This window comes from Microtus ochrogaster, linkage group LG1 (genome assembly GCF_000317375.1).
Source record: "Microtus ochrogaster isolate Prairie Vole_2 linkage group LG1, MicOch1.0, whole genome shotgun sequence".
NCBI classification, from domain to species: domain Eukaryota; kingdom Metazoa; phylum Chordata; class Mammalia; order Rodentia; family Cricetidae; genus Microtus; species Microtus ochrogaster.
Genome location: NC_022027.1, coordinates 19,131,780 through 19,155,759, shown reverse-complemented (window position 1 = coordinate 19,155,759; position 23,980 = coordinate 19,131,780).

Here is a 23,980-nt window from a genome sequence, read left to right as displayed (position 1 = left end):
CTGGAGAATCCAGGAAAGTTAAACACACAGTTTACCTGTTCAATGGAATGATGTGTGCAGCTGCTCTTACTGGAACACTAGGAATGATGTAGTTTTACAACCTGGTGATCCTTTGCTGTCTTATGAGACAGGCTCTGCCATATCACCTAGAATTTATGTTTTTACTTATTCCAGCCCTTTCCCCTTAAATCTTGAGCATTGCATTTAGATCATAACACCCATTCTTATGAGTGATGTGACTTGCGCTTTACAACAGCCTAAGTGACTTCTTTGTTACATTAGGGCCAGGCCAATCCTGACACACCAGCCATTACGTTTATTTCAGTCAAGCTTCCTAGATTCTAAATCTTGAGCACTAGCTCTGAGTCAACAGCTCCCATTCTTGTGAAAGAAGCCAGATATACCTTGAAAAGAATTTCAGTATAAGTTGTGTACTTGGGACAGTGTTAATTGTCATGAAATTCTTTTGCCAAAATTGTGCTATGCTTGAATATGTCTAAAGTAAAATGATCTGGGACAGACTCTGGAAGTCCTGGTCCAGCACCAGTTGCAAAAAAACATTAGGCTGAGCTGAGTTTCATTCTTGTCTCTTTGTAGATTGTTTTTACCTGTCTGCTGTGAAACTTGCAGGAAATCCCCAGAGCTTTGATACTTTTCAAGTGGTATATGCATTTTACCCTCTACCTTTCTACAAAATGATGGGCTGTTTTTGTGAAATTGTGCTGAATTATTGACATTTAACTCTATCAATTTTCTTAAAATCTTAATATTTTCATATTCTGTAACTATCAGAATTTCCTATGAAAGGACAAGATTGTTATCTACATAGCTATACATTTTTCTCTTTAAAATATGACTATTTTTCTATTATCAAGTTAATTAAGACATTGTACTTCCTCTTAACCATTTTCTTAAATCCTTAAATAAAGATTTATTGTAGATAATTGATAATCTGATCATAACTTATCATTCTAAAGCTTTGCTTTTGTTATGCTCTGTTTATTGTAACCACACATAATTTCAGTTTTTTATTTAACAATAATTAACTCTTGTTTGATCTGCATGGATATAATGCTTTAAATATTTTTTATATTTTTTCTAATTTTTTATCTATGAGGTATCTTTACAGAGACTTTTCATCAGTGGAAAAAATGGTTTATGCAAGAACATCAAAACTATGAAACAAAAGAAGCTTCCAACTTTTGGGAGTTTATGATGAGGGATGGTGGTTCTGTTACAGGAAGTTAGGGCTCATGAGTGATTTATGGAATAACAAACCATCTAGTGGTTTTTAATTGCTAAAATGTGAACTTTGTAACAGTTTCACTTATTATTTTCCTTCTGTAGCCTATTTAAAAGTGGACACAGAGAAATGCCTCTTGGGTTAATGTCCTCTGATACTACAGAAACAGGAAAATAGAAAACAGAAATTACTTTTTTTGAACAAACATGCTTTGTGATGAATATATGAAATATTTTTCTATCAGTTGTCATAGTTAACTTCATAACACCATGAGCTCAAGGTTATTGCATTCATATATATTGTAATTAGTGACCAAGGGAGACAGAGTCTTTATTCTTGTTTGTAATATCAAATTTCTTAGTTCACAAAAAAACATAAATAAATGAGAACTATCACTTTAAGATGATTTCAGGTATGGGGTTAAATCTACACTCAAAATCTGATTTTAAAGTCTCAATGTGAATTATATTGGAAGAAAAACGTAAAAGCTAAAATATAAATGCAGAGAGGAAAGAAATAGTTATGGAATTTGCAGAATAGTTCATCATAATCAATCTATGATATGTTGAAAATATGAGATGATAAAATTTAATATACACATTTCAAACTAATACATTGTATATTGTTGTCATTTGCTTCAAACTACTTCTGAAATTATGTGAAAATATCAATTGCCTAGTTGTTAATCAGTTGCTGTGATAAATCAGAAATAGAAATATGAATGTATGGCTTCCAATTTGACATAGCAATAGTATTTATTTCTGGATATAAAATGAAATTACATGGAAGAAAATGGAAGTCCTGCAATATGTAAAATTCTTACAAATTGGGGACAGAGGGTGACAAGAGAGAATATTATATGGGAAGTGGCAGCACAACCTTAAAATCAAGTATTATCATTATAAGGAAGATACAGGCAACGAGTATATCAAAGAGAGAAGGAAAAGGTAAATGGTTCTAAATATGGGATAAAATGTGTGCTCAAATATTAGACTTTAGAGTCTTAAGGTACACTAAATTGGGAGAAAAATATTAAAGCTAAAATACAAATACAGAAAAGAAATAAATAGCTATAGAATTTGTAGCATAGTTTGCAACAGCCAAATATGATTGTGCCTCCCCTTTAATTTCTGCAGACATTGATATTTGAAATAATCAAGCTGAGTTATAGCTTTAATAAATGGAGAGAGACTTGCTTCATTATATTTAATTAGATGTCTTGAAGGAAAATTTGGTTATATTCATTTTGTTGGAAATATATTTATCCAAAGATATAAGGACACACAGAAATTTAATTGTTAAGTGTGATGTTTTTAGAAATAACTTTATATTTTTATTGTATTGTAATTTTACAGATCCTGACATACTTCTAGCAAATTTTGCTAGAGAATAAAATATACAAAATTTCATTCTAACACAGCACATTTATGCATTCCATTCTTGACAAGGGTATATATGAACTCCTTATAAAAACATGTCTGTTCTAAAGAAGCAATGATAAGGAAGCTTCAGGACTTTATAGTTTGCGCTTTTAAATTTGAGAATGTAATTACTTTCTGAATCTTTGACTCAGGTAAGATGAAATTTGAGGACAACTATAGTTCAGTGAGATCTTAAGAACATTGTCTTACAATTCAGTAAGAATACAAGTGATAAAACTGAGACAGAACCTTCATAGGCTCAACATAGAGTGTTTTGGATGTGCTGACCGTGTTTCCCATTACCTGTCAAAATTTGAAGGTGAGAACAATAAAAGTCACAGCCTAAAGTTGTTCTTGTGCTTAAAGAACAGGAAGGAAGAAGAGTGAAAAGTGAAGTGGAAACTGTTATACAGAATAACATTCTATTGCCTGCTCACACCCCCGGGCTTGCTGGGACCAGACCACTCAGGAACGGGCAGCTGTCTCTGCCTGGGACTGGCTGCTCTCAGGGCCTGCTGCCTGCCTACTGCCGCCGGAGATCTTGCAGGTTTTAAAAAATTATAAAAGTTGGAGGGGATGACAGTAATATTTGTGTACTCTAATAATTGTGTACTGTATAATTTTGTCAAAGAAAACATATAATGTAAATATTTATATTTATCAATAAATATGTCAAAACTTATCATAGAACACATAATTAGAAAAATGCTACAGTGAGCTTATTTCTTCTTATTTATTCAAATACGATCCTATACAGTGACTCAAGACCAAGCAATGTCAATAACATATATTAACAGCTGCAAAGTAACCTTACTCGTTTTGGGAATACTTCTTTCTTTCTAAGAATTAATCTACTTTGTCTCTTTTCATTTATTCATTTGTTATTTTCATTTATAAGTATGGATATGTGCCTGCATGCCTGTATATACATCGTGAATTTAAAGGTTCTTCAAGAAAACAGAAGAGGGTGCAACATTCCTTGGAACTGTATAGATGGTTATGAACCATCTAACGGGGGAGTAAAGAACTGAAATTGGATCTTCTGTAAGAACAGCAGGCATTCTTAAATCCCAAAAAATCTATCCAGGTCTCTCACCAAATGTGGTCCTGACCAGAGTGTATGCTGTTGTTGTTTCTTTTTTTTTTTTTTTAAATTAAGAGTCCTTACAGAATTGGTTTTTGAAGAATAAATATCAAGTATAAAATCAAAATACTATAAAAGGTTTACTAAGAACTATATCCTGATTTAAAAAATAAAATGAGAACAAAATTATAATTATACTTTATTTCATGTTTCATGAATTAAATTTTACATATGATTTGTTTATACTTACTTTTGTTGTGGAAATTGTTAAAGATGTTTGGAGTTTTGTGTTCTAGAAATAAAGTTAAGCAGAGATGGGAAAATTTAGAGAAAGCATTAGATGTTCTATGAGAAAGCAAACAGCTTCACACATCCTGCAGTGTCTCTGCTCCCGTCCAGAGGCTGAATATAATTATATCATCCACATCGATGACATTTGCTCTTTTTATATTCTAAATTTTCAGCCTTACCAAAGGGTTTCTGGACCTCACTTTCTGTTGTAGTTTTCTGCCTTCTACCATTTTAATATACAATGAATTCCTTGTATAAGAGAAAAAAAATAAATTCTATATTTTTAATAACAAATTTGAAGTCAAAAGTGGAAAAGAGTGATTTCTTTTTAAATTATACATATTCATGTCTGTGTGTGTGTGTGCATACTATTACATGTGTGTGCATACATTTGGTATAGTACATGAGTACAGGTTAAAAGAAAATTTGTAGGTTTAAATCATTCTTCATAAAAGAAGGTGGGTCTCAGCTATTAGACTCAGGTTGTCAAGGCATGGTGCCAATTCCTTTTAGCTACTGAGTTATCTTGTTGGTCGGACTTGAATTTTTTTTAATGAATAGTTGTTTTTCCTCTAAACTAATGTAATATATAAAAGTAAAACTCAATAATATATTTCATTTTTTTTACTTGACCAAAAATATGTGACTTACTTGGATTCTAAAATAATCTATCACAAAAAGTAAAACGAGATATTTCTTAGGGAAACAAGGGGAAATTATGATGTAAACATACAATGAAATGAATGGAGAGAAGTTTGTTTCTGCTGACGTTTATTCTTGGGTCACTTCATGAACTCAGAAGTAATTATTTTATGAGTTCAGCCAACAATCTTTTCATGATTTTCCTATTTCCCAAGGAATTATCTTATTTAATGAATTTGACACTCTCAGTTACAACAAAACACATAAAACCAATTCATTTCATTTCTGGTGAGACAATATTAATGCAATACTTGTGTTCTGCATGTGGAAATGAATACTGTTCCACATAGTTTAGATATAGATTTGAATACAAATGGACAGAAATAGAAAACACTATCCTGAGTGAGGTAAGCCAGGCCCAAAAGGAGGATCATGGGACGTACTCACTCATATTTGGTTTCTAGCCATAAATAAAGGACATTGAGCCTATAATTCGTGATCCTAGAGAAGCTAAATAAGAAGGTGAACCCAAAGAAAAACATATAGGCACCCTCCTGAATATTAACCTTCATTAGGCAATGAAAGGAGACAGAGAAAGAGACCCACATTGGAGCACCGGACTGAAATCTCAAAGTCCAAATCAGGAGCAGATGGAGAAAGAGCATGAGCAAGGAACTCAGGTCCGCGAAGGGTGCACCCACACACTGAGACAATGGGGATGTTCTATTGGGAACTCACCAAGGCCAGCTGGCCCGGGTCTGAAAAAGCATGGGATAAAACCCGACTTGCTGAACATAGCGGACAATGAGGACTACTGAGAACTCAAGAACAATGGCAATAGGTTTTTGATCCTACTGCACGTACTAACTTTGTGGGAGCCTAGGCAGTTTGGATGCTCACCATATTAGACCTGGATGGAGGTGGGTGGTCCTTGGACTTTCCACAAGGCAGGGAACCCTGATTGCTCTTCGGGCTGACGAGGGAGGGGGACTTGATCGGGGGAGGGGGAGGGAAATGGGAGGTGGTGGCGGGGAGGAGGCAGAAATCTTTAATAAATAAATGAATAAAAAAGAAAACTGAATCTAGCTGTCTGTTTTAGAGAAAAGGGAAAGCAAGAAAAACAAAGTTTAAATTTATTTCTTCTTAAGTTTTATATTATAATAATAATGCAAAATTCAAGATGTCATTGTTTTTCACCGCTGAGTAGTACTCTAATGTGTAGATGTGCTACACTTTCTTTATCCATTCTTCAGTTGACGGGCATCTAGGTTGTTTCCAGGTTCTGGCTATTAAAAACAATACTGCTATAAACATAGTTGAATAAATGCTCTTGTAGTATAATTGAGCATTTTTTGATTATATTCCCAAGAGTGGAATTGTTGGATCCTGAGGTTGGTTGATTTCCAGTTTTCTGAGAAACTGCCACACTGATTTCCAAAGTGGTTGTACAAGTTTGCATTTCCACCAACAATGGATGAGTGTTCCCCTTGCTCCACAACCTCTTCAGCATAAGCTATCATTAGTGTTTTTGATCTTAGCCATTTTGATAGGTGTAAGATGGTATCTCAAGTTCGTTTTGATTTCCATTACCAGTAATGAAAATAACTTGGTATTGTCACAAAATCAGAGATGTTGACCAATGGAATCAAATTGAAGACCTGGATATTAATTCACACACCCATGAACACCTGATTTTTGACAAAGAAGCCTAAAAGATACAATGGAAAAAAGAAAGCATCTTCAACAAATGGTGCTGGCATAATAGATGTCAATCTGTAGAAGAATGAAAACAGATCCATATCTGTCCCCATGCACAAAACTCAGGTCCAAATGGATTAAAGACCTCAATATAAATCCAACCACAATAAATCTAATAGAGGAGAAAGTGGGAAGTAACCTTCAGTGCATGGGCACAGGAGAACACTTCCTAAATATAACCCAGTAGCACAGATAATAAGAGCATCAATAAATAAGTGGGACCTCCTGAAACTGAGAAGTTTCTGTAAAGCAAAGGACACAGTCAATAAGACCAAAAGGCAGCCTACTGAATGGGAAAAAAATCTTCATCAACCCCACATCAAACAAAGGTCTGATCTCCAAAATATATAAAGAACTCAAGAAATTAGACATTAAAATTCTAAAGAATCCAATTAAAAAATGGTATACTGAACTAAACAGAGAATTCTCATCAGACAAATTCCAAATGGCCAAAATATACTTAAGGACATGTTCTTTGTCCTTAGCTATCAGGGAAACACAAAATTCTTAAAGCAACAATGTTTAATGGCTTTAAAAGACTAAAAGATTTGTGTTCTTAGCTGAACTTGGCAACACTATCTGAAGGAAGAGAGATTACCAGCAGTTATTCACCAAGAATTTCTGAAAATATGAGAAACTGGAAGTCATCAATTTATACCACGTAGAGTACGTTTTCCAAATGCTTTTCTATTTTGTTCATTTATATTTATAATTATTAATTTAGTGTCATGCTATGTGCTTAAATATGCAAATATCTACTATTAGAAAGCACAAGTTATTACAAGTTAACATACATAAAATATGAATCATATCTATTCTTAGAAAAATGTAGTATAATCTATATCACAGCTGCTGATATTTAAATCACAGAGTTTCTAACTATACTTGTAGTTCACAATTAAGTTTTATGGACCAGATATATCAAATACACCTGTCAATATATAAACAAAATGATATTAAATTGTTTGGTACTATCACATACCATTTAATAGATGACTCTTATGCATATTATAAAAGAAATATCATAAAATGGTGATAGAACAAAATATATTTTGTTTTAATTCATCATTAACTCTGCAAAACCTCATTTAAGATATGAGAATTCCAGCAGATGGTTTCAAATGAACAGAATCATGTCTGCCTTACAGCAATTTTTAGGCTGTTAACTCTCTGTACCTTTTTTTCCTTAGAGTCACTTGTTTGATTAATTTATTCTGTCTATAAATGGCTCCCAGGTCTATAGCTTCAGTTCATTCTATTCTTCTGAGTATTAAGCTCTTGTTTCTATGTAAACATTTTTCTCATCAAAATTTTTCTACCATTTTAAGCCCATGTTTAACAAGTATAAAATATTCACCACGGGACAGTCCCTCTGCTCTATTTCCTGTGTATGGTAAAGTAACTACAATTCTGGAAGTTATACAGGATTAAAGATTTATGGCTCCATTAAGTTTTCTTGTCTTTTATTTTGCCACCAAGTTTTGTTACCCTCCCTTTTATAACTTCAAAGGTTCAACTATCATGATGTCTTTTGGAAATTCATTCCTTATAGTAAAGTTTCCAGGATTTCCTTCTAGCTGTTTCTGTGACTGTAAAACTCCCTTATAAATGCTGTTTTCTAGTAAAAATAATCTTCCCAGAAATCTCTATCTACTATTTAATAATATGGGTGTTTGTTAGATTCTGTTATCAGTAGTAAGGAGGCCCCTTGTTTATTCTGGCCACCCAGAACCAAAATAACCACACCGAAACTATATTATACAAATTACTGCTTGGCTCATTATCTCTAGCTCCTTATTGGCTAATTCTTATATCTTAATTTAACTCATCTCTATTAATCTGTATATTGCCATGTGGCTGTGGCTTACCATATAAAGTTCTGTCTGTCTGTCTCTGGCAGAGCTACATGGCTTTGCTCCAACTCCTTTCTTCTTTCTCCCAGCATTCAGTTTAGTTTTCCCTGCCTAGCTCTGTTTTACCCTATTAGGCCTAGCCAGTTTTCTTTATTCATTAATGGTAATCACAGCATACAGAGGGGAATCCCACATCAGTTATCTTGATGCAAATTGTAGTCACAAAATAAGGAATCTTAACTAAAGAATTACCTTTATCAGATTGACCATTGAGGAGATCCATGATTAAATATTAGGGATGGAGATCCCAGATTACTATATTTAGAGGAGATCCCCCTCCTCTAAAAGTGGTCTTGGTTGTATAAGAAAGTAAGCAAAGCAAGCTATGGGAATAAAGCAACACTTGTCTATGGTTTAAGCTTCAGTTTCTGTCTCCAAGCTCTTGCCTACAGTACTTGCCTTGAGTTCCTTTGGTTTCCCTTCTTGACGACTGTAACATGTAAGTTAAGTAAACCCTTTTTTCGACTTGCTGGTTTAATTGTTTTAAAGATTTATTTATTTTTTAATGTGTGTCAGTGATTGTTTTGCCTATATTCATATATGTGTACTAATGATTTCTGATGCCCAACAAGATCGGTAGACAACTTAGGATCCCTGGAACTGGAGCAAAATATGGTTGTGCTCCACAACATGGGTGTATACACTGATTCCTCTGCCATAGCAACAGGTACCCTGAACCTGCAGCCTCTCTGTACTTGATTTTGTTCAGTTATCAACATAAACAAAAATAGGACAGCATTCCATTTCCTTTGAATACTATTCAAATCGTTCAATATGATTTTCAGAGTCATGAGGTATTAAAGTGAAAACACATATACCAATCCACTATTCACTAATACAGACACTTCATGCAAAGTGAGTCAATAAATATTTTCCCAAAGATGTACAATTTCTCCCTGCTTTTTTTCTTTCTCTTTAATTTCATTTCTCATTGTCTCTCCTTTTAATAGATATTTTCCATTTTTGCTTTTAATTTTCTAGACTCACTTTAATACAGCATAATCATCAAATTGCTCCTTTTCATATATTAATGAAGATGTTATCTTATGTATTTGATAAGTATAACCATAAACAACTTAACCAGAATAATTATTTAATATGTGTACGCATTAACCACAAAATAGGTAAGACTTCAAAATTTTGATAACTAGTGGCTTTTTTAGCAAATATGATATCTTTATTATACATGAAAAAATTCACTAGAAACTTATAAAGTGCCTAAGAAGAAGAGAAGAGGAAGAGAAAAAAAGAGGATAATGATGAGAAGGAGGAGGTAGAAGAAACAACAGAAATAAAAGCAACATCAAAATTTATTGTGTATTCCTTTAGTTTCTGTGCACTATATATACAGAACTATATCCTCCTGTCCATACTTATTGGTTTGAGTTAAGGAAAGAAAGATAGAGGCTAGAAAATGATGTAATTGTACTTTTAAGGTGAAGATACCAGTTTGTTACAACTATTTCTAAATACAAGAAATGGCAGGTGTAAGGTTGGGTTTTTCTCAGTCAGAACTAGATGAAATCCTAGACAACGAAGAGAAATTTGTAGTTTGTGAGAAATTCAGTGATTTGCTCCACTTACCGACATCTTTTACCAACAGTGAGGTGATTTGGACTGCAGTGATTAACTGTGTATTAGCATAGTGTCACCTTGAGTGAGTCTAGGACTTTAAACAATCCTGTAGACGTTGCTGATTTATCACCTAGTGCTTATCTAGGATAATCAAGGGATAACACCACCCTGAACATGTTTCTTTTGCATTCTAAAGCTGTATATTTGTGTATAATTTTGAACTTAAATATGTTAAATTGAAATATTCATGTGGGTCTAAAGATGAGTTATTGAGTTAGAATATGAAGATTCAGATGTGTTTGGACATTTAAAATGAAGTAGAACATGTAAGAGATCATAGGAGGTGATTTTTAACTAAAAACATTACACTGTTTTCCTTCTCAATGAATTCAATCTCATTTAATCATTATAAATCCATTTGATCAATTTTCCCCATCTACGATTAATTTCATATGAGAAAAATAAAAGAGAATTAGCTTGAAAGCACAAAGTTGTTAACTGAAAAGCAAGTTTTTACATAGATGACATTTCTATGCACATGTTTTGAAAACAGAAACTTTAAGTACTCATCATTTAAAAAAAAAAAAAAAACCTGTTTAACAAAGTGGGTAAATCGTGTGCATGCTTTATTAACACAGGTCACCCACAGACTGAGATTTCAGCTTTACTAAAACATCTCATATTTTCCTGGTGACATTTCCGTCTGATATATAGCAGTTCCTTCAATCATAAAATAATCCCTTCATAGTCCCTAAATAAAGCCCTTTGCCTGTGGTTTACGAATAAAGAGAAAGATACAGACAAGTAAACTGGTTTACTAAGAACTACAGCACTGCTGGTGTCAAAGAAAAGCAGAGCTTACGACTTGCTTTGGCAGCTCACCCCATATGATATGATATCTTCAGTATGAAAGGTCTGCCACATCAGGCATTGCTTTAAGGAAACCATCTTTCATTTAGAAGAAATATATTTATGTTTTGAAACCAAACAAAACCAAAGATGATTGCAGTTAAGATCTGAATGCAGTCACCACAGCTGGAAAAGTCAGGGAGGCAAGTCAGAGTATGTAAACACTGTGTCTAAAAGTTTTGCTCCTTCAAATTTCACATTTTGCTATTCTAGAAGCTCAGGTGATAGGAAGAAAAAGAAGCATACTTTTGAATGTGTGTAGACCAGGAATAGAATTTATAACGAACCATACAAAAGAGCTTACAGATGGTCATCTAACTACTTCTTTTTATTTATTTTTAACAAAACTGGCTTCTGTCATTTTACATACCAAATCCAGTCACCACTCTTTCCCCTTTTTCTGTTCCCTTTGCCTTTCCTCCAACCCATCCCCCATCCACTCCTCAGAAAGGGTAAGGCTTCCCATGGGGAGTCAACAAATTCTATCACATTGCTTTGAGGCAGGACCAATACTCTCCCCACTATATTTAGGCTCAGCAAGTTATCCTTCCAAAAAGTCAGTACAAGCAGTAGGTTTAAATCCTGGTCTCACTGCCAGTGAACCCACAGTCTTCCCCAGCTATACAACTATCATCCATATTCAGAGGTCCTAGCTTGGTCCTATGCTGATTCCTTTGATGTCAGGCTAGAGTTGGTGGGCTTTCATTAGCTCAGGTGAGCTATTTCTGTGGGTGTTTCCATTATGGTCTTGACCTCTTGACTTGTATTATCACTCGTCCCACTCTTCTACTGGACTTTGGGAGTTCGGCCCAATACTCTTCTGTGGATCTACCTCTGCTTCCATCAGTTGCTGAATGAAGGCTCTTTGGTGACATTTCTTATATTAGCTACATTTTCTGTTATCCAACCCAACAGGAAGTAACTATGGAATACAAGGATTATTTTAGTGCATAGTACTACAGGACATAGTTTCTGGTGGTGAAGCCTTAACAGCAGCTGTATGAGACAGGTCACAATATAACACACTGTCTAACATGCAGGGTGTTTGGTCAATATTTTGTTTATTTTTCAATAAGTGATTAATTTGTTATATTTACCAAACTCAATTATTTTATTAGCAAAATTGCTCAACAGAAAAGTTCTTCCATGTTTTTTTGAATTCTAATGTTTTATTCATGTTTATTTACTCCATTTGTAATTTGCTAATATTATATTTTATATATCAATGTGAATTTAACAGTTTGGAAAATTTTTGAGATCTTATAGGATATCTGCTTAACACACATCAGCAAATGAATTAATAAACTTCAGTTCAAGGATGTCAAGTTCAAAAACTACTCACTCAAAACTGAGATCTGTTACTTAATAACTTCTTAAAAATTGATTCATAGATAGAAGATAGATAGACAGGCTATGAAGACTGAGGGGAATGAGAAATTTTAAGCACCCCAAAGCCAGTCCATGTTTGTACAATAAATAAACAATTGCTGAAGTATAAGATTCTCATTGGGGGAGTTGTCTGGTGGAAGTATCATTGGAGGGTCCTTCCAAGGCACATGAAGATCTATGAATAGTCATCTGCACTAGGATGAAATATGTTTATGATTCAGTGCATTTGAGTCACTCATGCATCTCTAATCATTCTGTATTCCCATAAGTAATAGCAATATCATTGGCTTTCCAAGCTGTATGGGGGGAAACTACATCTTTTTCATGGGTTGTAAATAGACATTGGTGTATAACTTCTTAAGAAAGCTAATTCGACATAACTGGTGACCAAAAGAGGAACCAATAGAATTAAAGTTGAATTGGAAAAAAAGTCATTGAACAGCTCAGATGATGAATGATAAGATATCCGATTTGTAGTGATTCAACTAAGCACCCATGAGACAATGTTAGAATGGCTAATTAGCTTCCTACTGAGCTATGACAGTGTGTCTCTTTGCTGTATTGGAATTTCATCCATGATTTGATGGGGGATAACATGTGCAACCATGTCCAACCAAAGCTGAGCCATCTAAATATGGAACATCTAACGATCATTTTTCTCTATATTATATAAAACAGTGTATTTCATCAACCACTCTGTCAATGAAAGTGGTTTGTGGTGTAAGTGATGTTCCTTAAAGAGCTAAGAAACTATAGAATATTTTCCAGTTCTTAAGAGTATCATATATGTCATGGTATGATAGTTTGTTGTGCTAAGAAATATGTTTTCATTGTTATTATTGATAAGATGTGCAACTGATGCTCAGCTGTCTGACTAGAAAGAACTTATCCTCTAAGTGGAGAAATTGCAGTTGGGAAAATATGCACACCCTGTTAATCTGCTTCTGATTTGACCAGAAAAATTGAATAAAGAAAAGAAGAGGATGCGAGCGAAGCATTAGGTACTTTTCTGTTTTGTGTGGCAAATGTTAGAGAAACAGAGCATGAATTAGTGCTGAGGAATTACCTTTAAGAAAGGGAAGATAATACTTAACAAAGTCAAATGTTTATGGGTTATTGTTAAGGGTTATGGAGATTTAGTAATTAGATTTTGCTAAGACTTCATTAAATTTAATTTTAAATTAGGTTGTAGAGTCTCTTTGAATATTAATTTTTAGTACTTGATGATTTCATTTATGCATATACATATGTATACACACTATATATTGCATGTTGATCAAATCCACTCTTATGCCCCATCATTGTTTCTCTATCCTCACCACCACTTTTTCATTCTAATCTCTAACACTCTGTTTCTGCCTACTGTAATGTGTATGTACTTTCTTGTATGACAAATTTTGGGAACATTTGTAGTCTTTCAGAGCCTACCTACATTGTTGAAGAAAATCAACTCCCGATTCCAGAGCATCAATCAGTTTCTAATAGATTCTCAGCCAGGGGTGGACTTTCATGAGTCCAATTGCTTTACATGCTGTCATTTTCTTGGTTTGACCTTGTATATGTCTTAGTTATGCAGTCTTAGTTGCTATGAATTTATATGTGCAGCATGCCGCCATGTCTAGAAAATACTACTCTGTTGCAGATGTCCATGTCTTCTTTATCTTTTATTTTTCTACATCATCTTCTAGACTCACAATGATGTTAAGACCTAATTGAAAATTTTCATCATATTTTTATTTTTAGTTACATATATTATACATATATATTTATTAGAGATAAAAATATATTACCATGCATGTATACATATACACACATATTTTTATGAGATTTCTGGGTGTATGAATTAGTGGGTCTCTATGTCTATATCACTTCATGTGCTTTTTCTTGAGCTTCTTCCTCTGTTTGTTTATTTTAAACTGTATCCCTATGTCTTCGGTTTTTTTCTATTTTATTATTATCCCTGAGATGCATGTTTGTTTTTTAATGAGAGATAGAAATGTGTTGAATTTGGATGAGAAGGGAACTGAAGAAAAACTGGGAAGAGTGGAGAGTGGGAAAACCATAATCAGGATATGCTATGTGAGAAAAAAATGTTATTTTCACTAAAAAGTATAAAAGAAGGAAAATAATGTCTAGCTCTTTCTGAGATAACATTTTCTATAGAGAGTTATAATTAATTTCTTGTTATATTTTTCCTTTGTTATCATATTTTGCCTTGAAATAGACAAGGGTTGAATGTAATTAAGTTACAGAATAAATCCTGTAGTAGAATGATTCAAGTTAAGTCTCACTTTAAACAATGGGTAAATTTTGTGTCTAATGTATACCTCTGATTTGTTTGAGTGGCTCACCAGTGATTTACTGATGTTTTGTGAAAGATTACCTGGAAGATCGAATTAATACTGTAAATGATTTTTCTCTCATGTGAAATAAAGACTCAATTACCCTCCACCCTTTCTATCTGCCGATGACAGTCTTGACCACACTGGAGATCTAGTGTAGTTACTAAGATATCAATATTGTCACTTAGAAATTTCATTGGTTTAAACTAGACTTTTCAAAATTAACTTATACAAAATCATTGAAGCACATTTTTAAAATAAAAATTAACATAAATATTTAAAAAATATTTGCCTATAGATAGGAGCTATTTTATTATTAAATGAACGTTTTATCATACTTTTCTCTCATTTAATAACTTCATTTCATACACAGAAACATGTAGGTGTGATGTAATCTAATTTAATAGTTTGTGTGCATAAACAGATCCCATTTTACTGTATATTACATAATTTAATGATAACACCTTGTGAAGTTGTACATAACAACATATGAAATTTAGAGTTAGGTAGTCCTAATTTAACCACAATTAGGCATACTCATAAAACATATTTGTTGTTAAAACAATGTTTATAACACTTTAGTATTTTAAAAAACGTAGGCTTTTTTTCAAGAATTATGATTGCCAATATATGCTTTAATTTTCAGGATAAACAGAACTTAAATTATGCCTTATGTATCTGCAACAATAAAGTTTTTCTTTCATCAGCAAATAGTGAAAATAAACTCTTATATTGCTTAAAGATTAAAATATAATGAAAAGCATAAAATTTATACTAATATTTATTATTCTACCTTGGTTAAGAACATTAAATTTTTAAAACACCCTAGTCTCAAAGGAGTCATTTGTCAGTTGATTAAGATCTTCCTGCTATCTCTTCAGCCACAATTGTATAGCTTTCCATAACATATTTATTTCCATGCTATCCACTTACATGGAAAAATGGTTAGGTTGATGAGCAATGAGGCTAGGAATTAATGATTTTTTTCTCAAATTGATTATGTATGTGTGTGTGTGTTTGATTTATGTGTATATGTATGTATACAGAGATTGCTCGTTTATTTCCCGGGTGCCCAGACCTGAATAATAACACAAAAACTATATTAACTACAACACTGTTTGGACAATGGCTTTGGCATATTTCTATCTAACTCCTACTTCTTAAATTAACACATTTCTATTAATCTGTGTATCACCATGAAGCTGTGGCCTACCAGTAAGATTCTGGTTGGCAGCTGGCACTTTTTCCTGTGGCAGCTACGTGGTGTCTCTGTTCAGATTTCCTGCCTGGCTTTACTTTACTAAGCCACTGGCTGAAATAATTTCTTTAATGACCAACGGTAATAAAACATATTCATAGCATACAAAGGGGAATCCCACATCACATCTCATCAAATTAAGGTAGCTTTTCCAAGTCCTTCATCACAGGAAATTCTCCAGATATTGACAGCCAAAAGGTTGTCTATGCTGCTCTTTTCTGACAACCAAAATCTGACTTCTTCTGTCTCCAATGATTTTAATTAATATAAAAACCATTTAAATTACAATTCCTACCCAAATTCATGCTTCTCAGATCTCTGACAACATTGATGTCTAACTAGAGCTTTAACAAGAATAAATACCTGACTGCCTGGTTTCATGTGTACCGTTTACCTTGCTGACAGGCTTCTTCCTAAAAGAAATTAGGGTTTCTAGAGGTTATGAGAACAGACAATCAGGGTATTAAGATATAGAAAAATGAGTAACAAGTTATGGAGGTCCAAGAAAATGATTAAGGTACAAAAACATAAGTTAAACGGTAAAAGACAAGTTTAAAAATCCCTCTCAATAGCTCTACTGCCTTAAACAGACCCTACTCTAATACTCTAACTTTGATTTTACCACTCCTCTCTCCTCCTTAATTTAATCTTTCAAGCTTTTTCCTTTTCCCACTCCTTTCTCCTCATCCTCTCTTGTCCTATTGTTTTACAAGGAAAGAATGCTCTCTCCAAAATTGGCAAAAATCTTGCCATCAATCCTGGCAACAGCTCCCCAAACACTTCTATCTCTCCCCAGCCTTCATTTGTATACTTACATGCTATCCAAAAATCCCCAAACCACCTTTCCTTCATCTCTTACTGCACATCATAAACCCTTCTTCATTACATTTACAAATCCCAATACTCTGTACACTTAACCAGTCTCTGAGGTCTCCAATCTATCATTCAGTCCCTTTACCCAACCTCTTTCTAGTCTAACCTCCTCTCACCCAACAACATTCTCATACTGGCAATCATAAAGCCTACCAAATCCTTCCACCTAATCCAAAGCCTTCACTCCACTAACACTGCCATTGTACCTCTCCACCCTATAATCCCCTTCCTTATATTCCCCTTCCAGACATTCCTATAGACTTGGCCTGCTATCCTCCTTTATTTTCCCTCCTGCCTGCCTCAGTATGTAGAAGACTTTCTCCTTTACCAGTCTTCCCTCTCTAATACATGATATGACACTGCCTCACTCTTCAATTCCCTCAATTCCACAAGTTACCAGACCTCACCTTCCAAAGCTCTCCCCAAGTTGCCTATCTTGGATGCTCTTGAGGTTTTAAAACACCTGGGATCCAACTTTGCCCCGGTAGCTTACCTCTCCAAATCGAGACAACACAAGCCATGGCTGATCTCTTTGTCTATACAGTTTGCATCAGTCTCTTTGATTATCACTAAATCTAACAAACTAACTCTGGGATCCCCTCTCAGAGATTCTTTCTCACAGTTCCTTTTCCATCACGATGTCCCTCAATTCCTAACTTTAAAAAGAACTCCAATCCTTTTCACCATCTTAGGTTCCATCCCTATAAACTTCTCTTACCAAAAGAATATGACTCACATCCCTTACTTTGTCCTCCCCTCAACCCAGCCATGCTTACCTCAGCATTCCCCAATTCTTTTCATTCTTGTCCAAAAACTTTCAAAGACCTTCTGTCCATCCCTCTCAGATACAAGAGAGTTCTAAATATTTCTGCCTACACTTTTCATACAGATGGAAGCTATTTCCTGTGAAATGGGCACATCAGCCTAAACCCTTAATTATTGGTATAGACAAAAATCACACTGACATGACAGCGTGCCAAGCTGCTCTTTTTCATCCCTTAAACTCACCCTCATTCCATCCATACTGCCGTGCTACATAGCACAGATAACACCATATCTAACCATCCTTTAACACAGGATTCTCTCCAACCCCCATTTCCCATATTCATCCTCACCCTTCAGTACATGTTTCCTCAATAGAAACCCATTTTTCACTGCTGACTACTCTCTAACACAATAAATCTCATCTCTCTTCTCTTATTCCTTCTTTTCCATTGTTCAAATGATTGCCGAAAACCCATTGCGAAAGGGCTCCCTAAAATTCACTAACTTTCCAGGTGTCATCAGACATTAAATACTCTGAAAAAAATCATACACTTTAAATTACAAAACATAACTAAATCCAAGCCATCTTCTCACCAACACATTCTCAATGCCAGACCCTCACTTGGGTTGAGGTCATCCAACAAATGCTCTCTTCTCAACTGCACTGATATCTTCTTTAATGCCTCTCATTGTTTTCTATGTGCCTCCACTCAAGGCCCTCTGTTAGTCACTGCCCCCCTCAGTGTAGATAATCCAGTTGCAAATGTCCCAACACCACTACTAACCCATTGTCCCCTTAACAATCAAGTCAACTTTGAGGATCAAAGCCAAGTTCTCTCAACCTTTCCACACCAACCCCAAATTTCTGTGACAGACCGTTCTTCTCACCATTTGCCAAGAGCCTCTCCAATCATCCATGTTCCTAAAATATCTCTTTTTCAGAATCCACCTGGACAACCCCACCCCCAAATATTCTGGCTATTAATGTCTTGCAAACACAACCAACCCCAGTTTTCAGGTAACAATTGTTATTCAATAATCTTTATCAAATCAGTCTAAATTTTTCTGGTTCCTCTCAAGAACTCTCAATATGACTGCAGATAAATACTCTTGTCTACCAAAAGCCTGTTTCTCCACCTGTCTATTTTTGAGGGTGAAACCTTTTTCCCTGGTCTTAGGACTCCTTTACCCAACTTCCAGGACCATGGGCCTAAAGTTTCAAACATTCATCCGAGATAAAAACAAATCCCTAAACTCATTAACTTTATCTGTCTCTAATTTATCTGTTCTAGCAGATTTCGAATCATCTGCAGACAGCCCCAACAGCTTACAAACCCCAGCTCTTTCCTTGGCCTTTATGTCCTTGTCCTTCCCCACAGAGTACGATTTCGTAGTCTTAGATGGTCCCACAGAACCCGGACTTCAAATGACACAGCCTGCTCTCCCAGATCTTTACTAACGTTCTAGATACTTTGGCTTCCTAAAAATGACAGTCCAATGTCAGCAGGAAGTAACAAGAGCTGACAATTTAGGAAATGACGTCACCCTTTCACAAGAGCAGTATTAATTGTGTTGCGGTCACGGACAGAGCAGTCATGATCAGAATGGATATAATTCCACACACAAATTTCTGAAGAAGTTTTGTGATTGAAGGCAGGAAGATCATTCAGAGAAGTTTGACTCCTAGCTGACTTTCGGAGGTATTATAAATAAATGTTATTTAAAATTTAATGTTAACACTCTTGAAGACTATTTTTATTTAGTATGTGACACAAATTTCACATGTGTCGTTTATTTGATTTAAACAAAAGAAATATGGCATGTCCTTCAACTCTTCAGTGTGGAGCTTGTGACGTGAAGTGCAGAAATATCAAGTCAATCCTCCAGTGTCAGAGATTATCAGTAAACTGCAGAGTTTGTAGGAGAAATCAGAGGGAAATTTCAGACTTCAGGTTCAGTTTTCATAATAGTTTCAGAAATATTTTCAGAGCATTTAACTTTAGAGATTAGGGTTATTTGCCCTGTAAATAGCATGAAATCACAGAGTCAAGAAAGTCAGGTGGACTTAATCAATAATTATTCATAACTTCACTAATACAGGAACAGTATATATGTGATTTGCAATTAATGTCAACCTTACCACTTACAGTTTTTGTTATGAAAGAACAAACAGCCAATCTGATTAATACCAAGAAGAGTGTTGAATTATTATTCTTTAAGTTAATCAATATCTTGATTTCATTCACTAATCCTAGTTTTATATTTTATATATGCAAAATTGATCTACTATGTTTTGTTAATCCTCTAAACACTTTAAAAATGCATGCCCTAAGCAAAAGCATTGGTCATGTATATTTATATGTATATATGTAATATACATTGACTATTTTGACTGTATTTACCATTTTAAATAGAGTTTCATTTAATGAATATTTTGAGTGTTTCTTCTAGACAATGGTTCTATTAATTTCTGAAAAGAGATGATATTTTCTACACACCAGAGCAGTCATTTAAATGAATTTGATTCCATGAGTCTAAGGGTGTCTAAATGAAGACCTAAGCTTCTCTTCATTGTTAGTGTTACATTTTATGAGAAAATTCTCAGAAATACATGAATGCACAAAATGGGCTCTTTTCATAGTGTCAAGGAAGAATTGTGACCAGATTTCTAAGAATTCTTCCCCATTTTTTCTTCTTTTCTTACTTTTACAATGGGCTAAAATGATAGCTCTAAAATAAATTTTGATGAATGAATGTGATGTGAGCTTAAAAACTCTTTGAAATCACATGAGAAAATACACACGGATAGCTAACGAGTGCCCATGTGCAAGCACTATGCAATTATTGGCATGACACGAGAGGAAGTATTTTGCTTTTTCTGTGTCTTTGTATATATTGCTTCTTTGGCTGATTGGGAAAAATAAAATCAATAATTCATAGTGCAGATGCTTATGTTAAAATACTAAGTATGGGATATACTACAATTTTAATTTTAATTTAGGCTGTAAAGTTGCTGCTTGTGGAAAAAGTGATTAGCATCAATTTTGACATCACATTAGCAGAACTGTTTGCTTTACTGAAAGACATAAGTGATTATTAACAGGTCAATTTTGTGTTTTAAAAATAGATGAGTGCAATATAATGTATATAGAATGGTTTTCCAGACATTATCCTAATGCAAGAAATCAATTTGTACTTTATCAAATTCATAATAAAAGGGCAAAACTATCCTTGAGCTATCACTCAAACTAAATAATTTACCATATAGGGCATGAAGGTAATCTCACTATCAGCAGTAAAAATTCATGTTTAGGGGGTTCTTTTCCATTCTACAAAATGCCTTTTGGAAAGATTAAGAACCAAATAATCTGACCAGAATGATTTAATTTTGAGAAGAAAGGCTGAGCTAAATTGAATATTCAGCACTGATTACTTACTCAGTGAAAGAAATCTGACTAAGCAACACATAAGTAGGTAGGAGGCACAGCTTTGTAGCTCCTCTGGCTTAAAAAATTACATATATTTGCTGAAATTCATGATATATATTCATTTAATTGCTTGTAATAATAACAGAGGCAATTTTATGTGACAAATTCTGAATGATATATTTGTGAATATTCTGAAAAATGACAAAAAATTTGTGTTTCTTATTCTAAGTGATACTAGTGTATCGAAGTATTAAATTATACAAATAAGAATATCATATGTTGAAAATTGATATACTGTTATTTGATCTAACTTTTCTTTCTTTTCTTTTCTCTTTTTCTCTCTCATCTATAGAAGCAACTTACATATGAAATTAGTAAAAATATCATGCTGGACTTTTCTATATTAGTTTTATTTACAAAAGAAATATTTTAAAATATAATGTATATGATCTAGCTTTTAATTCTTCTAGAAATCGTACCTACCTCTTTGATCAATTTTTAGATACATTAATAGTTTAACCCTGATCTTATAAAGAAAGACTAATTTTTAAATTTTTTGCCATCTGACATTATCTTCATGTATACAGGATTGGCTACATCCTGTATCCTTATAATAAGATGAAAATCCTTTGGAGGGAGCCAATTCACATGGAGATAACTTGACTGTGCTCAACAATATATGGTTCTTGTCTAAATTATGTATTCACATTGAGCATATTTTTATTTCACAAAACAATTGAAAACAATAAACAAAAAGAGATTTAGTAACTCTAATTAAAAGATCAGAAATCCAAACATTACAAAAATCTCCGGGTTTTTGAGCATTCCTATGTAAATGATTGATGCCCTATAATGGGTACAGTAAAAATGCAAGGGTACAAACCACAATGGATGAAATTATAGCAGTGATAAATATACAAGGTATACATGAGACCTTCATAGTTTCACTTTTATCTAAGATGGTTGAAGAGAAATAATTGAAATAGAGGTGGTAGATCTTTATTACATACTTGAAGATACTCACGTATATTCATGAGTTCCAAGTTCATTTTAGTTAAGAGGAAAAGCAATCACAAGATTTGGAACAGAGTGACAACTTATTATAAAAGAACCTTTTCTGCGGCTATGTAGATACCAGGTTTCAGACCCAGCAAGATTTTATGTTGAGAATGTTTATGGAGTTGTTGCCACATTTCAAAACAAAGGATTACTGAAGGTTTGGAAAATACCTCCGAAGAAGTAGAAAACCATCAGATTCTCCACATCTTCTAGAATCTCCCTCAAACTCTTCAGAAATTTACTTTTCATGTCAGAGGTCTTTTACTTTCTTTTCTGTGTTTACTCAGAGTATTTATTATTTTTTCAGGGTGATATATATATATATATATATGTGGTTCTGTAATTTTTTTTCTTGTGCTTGTTATTCATATATAGAAATATTACTTTTTTGTACATGTTGAATTATATCCTACTACTTTGCTATAAATATCAATTAAGGAGTATTTCTGTAAATTTTGGGACATTTATATATAACATCTTCAGACTTATACACAGGGATAATTTTACTCTGTAATATCACTAAAAAGTAGGTATCAAGATCAAGAAAATGAATGCCAAAGAGTGGTAGTGAGGTTGTGGAGAAAGGGACACACTTCTTTACTCTCAGTAAAATTGCAAACTGGTGCAGCCACTATGGATATCAACATGGAGAATTCTCAAAAACTTAAAGGCAGATCTGCCATATGACTCAGCTATACCACCCCTTGGAATATGCCCCAAAGAGTCAATATCCCGATCCACAAATACTTGTTCAGTTGTATTCATTAACACTTTTTTTCACAATAGGTAGAAAATGGAAACAATCTGAATCTCGTTTTACTGAAAATATATAAAGAAAATGCAATACACAAAATCAATGGGATTCTATTGAGCTGTAAATTTTAAAATCATGAAAATTTTTGATAAGTTAATGGAACAGGTAATATACTAAATAAGGTAATCCAAATAGAGATAGACTATTGCTGCATGGTCTCAGTAGGTAAATTGGTGTAATTGCAGAAACCAGGAAAGTAAAAAGGAACTAGAGGATTGAGAAGAACCTTATGAAGAGGGACATTAGCACATAGGTGCTATGAAAGGAGAAAGGGGAAATGAGGAGGGAAAGAGCTGAACAGTAGAGTGGAAGGAAAAATAAATAACACTAAAGTTATTTGGAAAGATATATGGAAATATTTTATACTTACTTAAAATAAGTTTGGGATATGTATGAGTATATTTATACATACACATACATAACAAAGTCATCTCATTTGAGGTAATAATACTTCTCCAAGAAAATAAAGTACCTAACAAACATTTCTTATGGTTGTTGGTACTAGGAATCTAAGACACTGGCTAAATACTATGGGCTACTGCTGTTGCCCATCGTTTTTAGTGAGAGTTAGAAAGTATGACCTTAATTTTGAAGAAACAAATAATCCAGGCATAATCCTCAATTGGGAGAAGAGATCTGTAAGTGAACTAGAAGTTTTTTCCTAAAGCCTACTTCTAATGGTCCCTAAAGGTGCTATGCAAACACTGTTAATGCCTGGGGATACAGCAATGGCCATCCCTGCGCAATAACAGTGATGTACTGTGCAATGACTAGCCCTGCACAGTAACCCCGGTGACGCACTGTGCAAACCGTTTTAGGATTGAAGCATATAATAATTCTGCCCAATGCTAATGCCTGGGGATAACAGCAATGACCAGTCCCGTGCAGTAACCCCAGTGATGCACTGTACAATGACCAGCCCTACACGGTAACCCCAGTGATGCACTGTGCAATGACCAGTGATGCACTGGTAACACACATATCTTAGGAATAAAAAGCAAATATTTAAGTGGCCTTTAGGTACATCACCAAGATGGAATTCAAGTCTGGATCTTTGAACCTAGCCATCTACCTATGGCAAGTCAAGTCATGGCATCACGAGAGAAACTATTATTTTCACCTTTATCATCAAGTATAATATTTAACTGTCTTTTAAATGTTTGTGTTTATACCCACAGGTAAACGTAATGCTGAGCCCTCTCAAAGATGCTTCCTT